Here is a 6,731-nt window from a genome sequence, read left to right on the forward strand (position 1 = left end):
ACTGACTCCTTTCCCTATCGCCCTTGCCTGGTAATAAGTCAGCCTTGTATGCATGTGTGTGCTTCCCCCATTTAATAGTTTTGTGTTGTGCTGTGGGACATACATACATACATACATATGTATGTATTTATGGGGATTTTCGGGCTTGGGTATCAGGGAAGGGGTCAAATTTTGTGGCTAGTTATTGTGATTAATGTTTGGGGCCCATTTAGCCCTGACAATTGTTGCTCTTTGGCCAAGTTTCTGTGTGGGCCAGGGGGATTTTGTTGTTGTTTGTGAGTAAACTATGAGATTTAATGTTGGCAAAGATTTGAATGTGAAATGATGGGCTATTGAGTGAAAATACGGGAATGTAAGGAGATAGTTCTATGGGTAAATAGATATTTCTTTATATAGAAGGAAATATGAACAGATGTATACATTTACATATATATTAATCGATAATTCAATTTAATTGGCAATAAAATATTTCTTGATAATCATGAAAATCTCGTCAACTTTAAATACGACGCATGAGAATCGCATCACTTTGCATTAACGAACCTTTTCCATGCTCATCCTCTCATTCACAGCCTCCCCACCCATGTACGCCCCTCTCGCTCTACGCTTATGGACCCTCGGTAGGCTATGACAACAACTACGATACACAGCCCGAAGCAGCAACAGCAAAAACCGCACGGTGCTTTAAAAGCAATGATGTCATCAGGTACGGCCCATGAGATCAGCATAGGCAGCATGCATAACAAACATAGAAAATGCGTCACCTTGATTGAATATAGCTTTTCTGTTCTCTCTCACACATTGCAATCGCAAAGCCGCTCTCAGCAATGCCCATGAAGTCATATTGCACACACACTAAAGTGGGAAGAGAGGATTACAGATTAGACAGCGCTCTCGCGCTTTCTAGAACTTGAAAGCTCAAGCTTTCTGTTGAATCGATGATCTCATCTCAGCGCTATTTGCAGAAAACTTTGTCTAAAATCCCAGCACGAGGATAAAAACGCGGAAGAATCGGAAAATATGTTTTAAAGTGAAATTTGATCAATTGTGTAGTGGAAAGCCGAAAAAGTGTGTGGGGGAGAGCCAAAGGAAAAGCTAAATGTGAAAAAATGATCGCAGCATGTGTGAAAAGTATCAAGTGCAGTGTTTTCTTTACAGTGAAAAAATGGAAAAAACCGGCCTGCGAAAATTGTTTCCGCTGGAAACGCAAAAGGAATAACGGAACCAAGTCACGCTGCTGTTGTGCAGGATGGTCATCAGACGGCAAGGGGCGCAAGGAGGCAGGAATTGGAAGGCGATAAAAGCAAAAAGTGCGGGAGTGAAAATACCGCAAGAAATATATAAAGAGCGAAAGCAAAGTGTATTTTTTTGGCTGTGAGAGTGAAATGCATGTGAATAAAAACAATAACCGCAAGAACTATATAAAGGAGCGGCTTAAGAAATTGAGCGCAATGCGTAAAAGTGAGTGAAATGCTGCGATCAAGTGTGTCAGTGAGTGCAAGTGTGGGAGGAAGAGCAAGGCAATGTGGAGTGAAATGAGGCGATATGGGCAACAAGTGAGTGTTAGTGCGCGAGTGAAATGTACAGCAGCAACAACAACTTCAGGCACAGGAAGGAGAACCGTAACATCACTGAGAGGATCTAAGAGCGGAGCAGCGTAGCTCTCTTTAACTGCGTCACTGGAAGAGAAGACCGAAAGAGAAGAATATCAGCAGTTTCATCCAGGCTGTATGTTTATGCTTTCGAGCATTAGTAAAATGAAAGGTAATTCTACACTAGACTCTCCGTTGTATGATAAATAAGACATTTCTATAATTATTTCAGGGACCACGTAGCGGAGGAACATTGCTCTCTTTGATTACGTCACTCAAAGAGAAGCTAAATCAAAGAATGATTTCGTCACTGGAAGAGAAGACCGAAAGAGAAGAATATCAGCAATTTCATCTGGCTGGCTGGTTGTTTTTGCTTTTGAGAATTACTGAAATGAAATGAAAGGTAGGTTCACTAGACTCCCCATAAAACATTTCTTGCATATTCATATTTTTGCCTCCCCATCCTCCGCCATTCCCGCTTGTCAAACACTTTATGGCCACTCAAATCTCACGCCCTCATGATTATCGCACTCATATATCTTTCATGACTTTACACAAAAACACATTTTTTTTTGGTGTGCCACATTTTGTGGCCATTGTCTTTGGGGTTTATTTTTTTTGGTTGGTTCTCTCGCCTCTCCGTTTTGGGGTCCTGGCCATTGTATAATTTATGCAAATTTAAATTTCGCACTTGACGGCACTCGCGGCACTTTGCCTTTTGCTGCCTTTTGAACAGAGTTTTTTTCTCCGTTCGTTCGTTCGTTCGTTCGTTCGTTGCTCATTTTATGATGAGAGGCGATGGATATGGATGCCCTTTTGTCATTCTCTACAATGTTTTATTTACAATGCGATCCGCGGCTCCCATTGTCCTCATAAAATGGTGGCATATGTGTGAAGGAGGGATAAAAACTTGCGGCAATTATGATGCCTGGTCAGGGGTTCAGAGGCTATCGCATTAAACTTTCATGAAATTCCATGCCACTTACACTTTAATGAAGGACTCCCCACTGAAGGACGGGGGAAGGAATCCATGGTGGTCTGTGACAATCCCAGCATTATAATGTCCGATGGATATCTCCGTGGGAGGAGAGCCAACCTTCACAGAGCTAATCCTCAGGCTCTCCCTTTTTCCCTGGGATTTTCCACTGCATCAAGATGTCTTTTCCTTGCGGCCAATTAAGCGTTTATCGATTCCGGCGGCTGCTGACTTCTTTTCTCGCTTGTCTCAAATTACAAGGATTTATGGCCCAAATCCCTGATTTTTTCGCTTTCTTCTCCCCTTTGCTGTTATCCGGAGAGGAGACTTCAATTAAGCGCTTGAGCGAAGGAGGGAATCCCATCTCTCTCGCTCTCGCTCTCTCCCTCTCCCTCTTCCGCTGCCGCTCTTTGTGCGTCTGCTGACTGTGAAATTTGTTGTCGCTTAAGCCTCTCATATTCATAACTGGCTTAAGAGCACAGCAAATCCCATCTAAGAGAGAGCGAAGCCATCCGCTTAAAGCGAAAAACTAAAACTTGTGTATGATTTAATAATTTATTCCCGGCCAGGGCCGTGGCAGTCACTTGTTCACTGCAGTTCACTGGGTTTTCCTCCGCTCAGAGGAGCAAAATCTACGCGGCCATGAAGGTAGACAAGGAACGTGGGTAAACAGAAGGACGTTGCAAAATCATTGCAAGGATATACTTACCACCACACAACTACAACTACAACTACAACGACGATGACGATGGCGGTGGCTGCATTGTGGTAATGGCATTGGCAACCTTTTTCCCGGCGCATCCTCCAAAGTATCTTTGTTTTTCGCAGCGGCTTTTGTTTTGCCATCTCTTTGCCGTTGCTTTCTGTTCTCCCATCATCAGATAGATGATGGCCATGGTAACCATCCATTTTCCATAAATTCTTAAAGCGGCAACATTGAAAAACTGTGAACATTTGTGTTTGTGGGTGGGTGAAAGAGGGAGGATCTGCTGGCTGCTGGGGCAACCTTTACTTTACTTTGATTTGAACATGAAATGCACTTTCAGGGCAGTCAAGTGAGAGTTGCCATTCGGTGGCAGCCGCTCCCCCGAGGGGCCTGCGGAGGATGGGGCAAACAACCTTTGGCTGCATCCTAGATTCAAGTGGGGCTATCGATGTGTGTACTTAAAGTGGCTTACTACTGATGTGATTGGGATAATGTTAAAGATTTCGAATGGATAAATATTTAATGTTGTTCAAAGTGTGCTCTAAAATGTGTGCTTGAAGGTTTCTAAGGGATCTATAGGATCTAGTGGATATTTTCCCTTCCTAGAGAGAAATTCTCTTTGAGCGTTTGCCTCAAAAAGATCCTTCAGATAAATCTACCATTCATCAAGCACTCGCCCCCAGGCTCCACTTCGATTAAGCCCCACCCTCCCCCCCCGCCAGCATGTAGGCTTGCACTTTGAAAAAGATTTAGTATCTTTTGTGTGCTGTGCTCTCTCCTCTCCTGCCATAATCTTTCGTCGTGTCATTAGGCTATGTAGTTTTTTTTTTTTTTTGGCGAGTCGTATCTCTGTTTCTATCTGTCTGCGGGAGTTCCTTCTTTCTTTATACTTTTTTTGGGGTGCAATGCACTCCAACGGAAGGAAGAAGGGAAGGAAATCTCTCTCGCACTTTCCGTGACGCTGCAATTTGCAACACTTTGAAGTCCAGTCGAAATTTTGGACGTTCTGCTGGATGGATGCTGGTTTTTCTTTCTAATTTTTTTTTTCTGCACTGCCCTGTGTGGCCGCCCGGTGGCCCTCTGGTGCTTTGCTGCTCGTTCGCTTTCCTTTTGCAACTATTTCAACAAAGCGCAGTGCAGTTACTTTTATGTTTTGTACGTGCTTCAGAGGAAGCAAGCATCAGGGAGGAGTGAAGGGAAGTGGAGAAAATGGGCAGCACACAAGAGGCACAGGAGAAAGAAAATCGCCATCTATGATGATGTAGCACGTGTCAACATCAGTTGGAATGGGAATGAATGACGCACACACACACACACACACACACACACACACACACACCACATGACCCACCGCCTGTCATCATAAATGTCAGAGAGGCGGGAAGCGGGGCGAAGGGGCTCTAACGGATGAAACCCCAAGCATCTGACATGTTTCTGCATATCAAAGTGCGAGATGTGCCTGCCACAGGGGATTACGGGAGGGGGCTATGCGAATTTCTTTTGAGGACGGATCATTGCTCCATAGACTGTTCTATAAAAGGGGTTTAAGGAGGAGTGTTTAAGTACCTTAATTAATGCCTAATTGAGTGCAACAACCACATTTTTTAATAACAGTATTTTTTGGTGCTCTAAATTAAATACGTTTGTAGTATTTAAGTCGGTATTTTAATTTGGCATTTCATTTTTTTATATGCTCTGCTTAATATAGGAAACAAGCGGAACAAAAAATAAATTTTAGTATTTTTTGGTATTTTTAGGTATTTTTTTGGTATTTTCTGGTATTCTTTCATTTACCCCGAAAAACACATCCACTTATGGAAAATCGAAATCAAAGTTTCTTTTGAAACAATTCCCTATGCAAATTCGAGCCTCCTTTACATCTACTCTAAATCTTCTCTAAAGTAAAGAACACGTCTAAATTTAAATTTCTTAAAGTAAGATCTTTAGTATCTTCAAATTTCCATCGCTTGAGCAGCCCAGCCATCGTTTTGGAATCTATAATCAAAATAGATTTTCTGCCAATCGCATGGTCTGCAGGGATTTTGCAGGGGAGTGGGGTCGAATGAGACCCGGCGGTGGCTGCCACAAAACTGTCAGAAATTCAATGCGCGTTGCCGCGCGGCAAACATAATTTCAATTAATAATCAAATCAGACAAACAGCTCCCCCGAATCTCTGGCTGGCCCCCCCAATGTGCCACGTGAGTCCCACTGCAGTGTAGCCGCGGAGGGCACAGGAGTCCAAGGACTCTTCCAAAATTGAAATTAACAAGATGCCATGCGGGTGGGGGAGACGAGGGCCGTGTAACCAGGTCGTCATTATGGACCCCGAAATTAGAATAAAACTTTTGTTGGACGAATTGTGTTAATGAAAGCGTGTGCCTCGGCGCGTCAGTGTGGCAGTGTGGCAGTGTCTGCGGTGGAAAAATCTTTATTATTTTGTAATTAAGTGGCTTGTCACAAGCCACCACAAAAGTTCACTCGAAGAGAAAGGCAAGGAAAGGCCCTTTGGTCACTTATGCACAAAAAACAAGAGCCACAAAACGACGAGCGCCAAGACGACGACGACGACGACTACGACTACGACTACGTCTACGTCTACGAAAAGGATGATGATGATGATGATAATTCTGGCAAAGAAAATTGTGTTGATTCAATTTGAAAAGAGAGTCGAATGCTGAGGGAATGCTTTGGCTGTGGGGCTGTGGCTATGGCTGCTGAAAAGATAGACAACTTGTGAACTTCAGAGCTCCAGTGGGGAGTAGGGAGTGGCGTTGGGGTTGGGGTTGGGGCTTAGAGGTTTCCAGTGCCTTGAAGTGGGTATTAGGGAGTCAAACCACAAGTTGACAGCCATTCAGCTTGTTTGCTTTTTCACTCTCCACTCAACCACTCAATGCCTCGCCTTTCTCCTTTCCCCACTTTCGCCATTCACCATTCGACAGTCTGCACAAATAATTATCCTCTTGACCCAAGAATTTGGAAATGTGGAATGGAAAATGTTTTCTTTTCATAATAATCTTTGGGAGATTTGTTGGATTTGTCAGATTTATGAGGAATTTATTTCTTTTATTCGACTATTAATAAACTTGAATGACTGATGAACATGGGACAATCGATTGACCACAGGATAAATATTATGGAATCACATCATTTAAACATATTTTAAATATTTAAACCTGACTTCAAAATGAGGGATTCCCTTTGGCAACATTAAAGAGGGAAAATCTCTTTTAATTTTTGGTATTTTTAGTGAATTTTCATGTTTTGATTTTATTTTCTACTTTTTATTTCGATAAAGTTATATTATGTTTTGGTATTTTTTTGTAGTATATATTTGATATCAGAGGTTTTTTTTACACGCAAATGAATTAATTCGAGTTTTTTAAAGTATATTTTAGTATTTTTCTTACTGGTATTATTTAAGTATTTTTTGGTTATTATTGATATTTTTAAAGTAAT

General features: G+C 42.2%; 1 protein-coding gene across 3 annotated transcripts in view; it reads left to right on the top strand.

Annotated features, from left to right (window-relative positions):
- Try29F (Trypsin 29F) overlaps positions 1-1,281 on the top strand; it is a 33,624-nt gene extending 32,343 nt beyond the window's left edge. The window contains exons 3-4 of one of the 3 annotated variants that reach the window (XM_033381147.1): positions 573-706; positions 780-1,281. The gene's annotated coding sequence lies outside the window, so the exon portion shown is untranslated. The remainder of the gene's footprint in view (positions 1-572; positions 707-779) is intronic. The other 2 variants (XM_033381148.1, XM_033381149.1) reach the window with 2 other exon arrangements.
- Positions 1,282-6,731: the final 5,450 nt, after the last annotated feature.

The sequence above is a fragment of the Drosophila pseudoobscura genome, chromosome 4 (genome assembly GCF_009870125.1).
Source record: "Drosophila pseudoobscura strain MV-25-SWS-2005 chromosome 4, UCI_Dpse_MV25, whole genome shotgun sequence".
Classification (NCBI taxonomy): Eukaryota; Metazoa; Arthropoda; class Insecta; order Diptera; family Drosophilidae; genus Drosophila; species Drosophila pseudoobscura.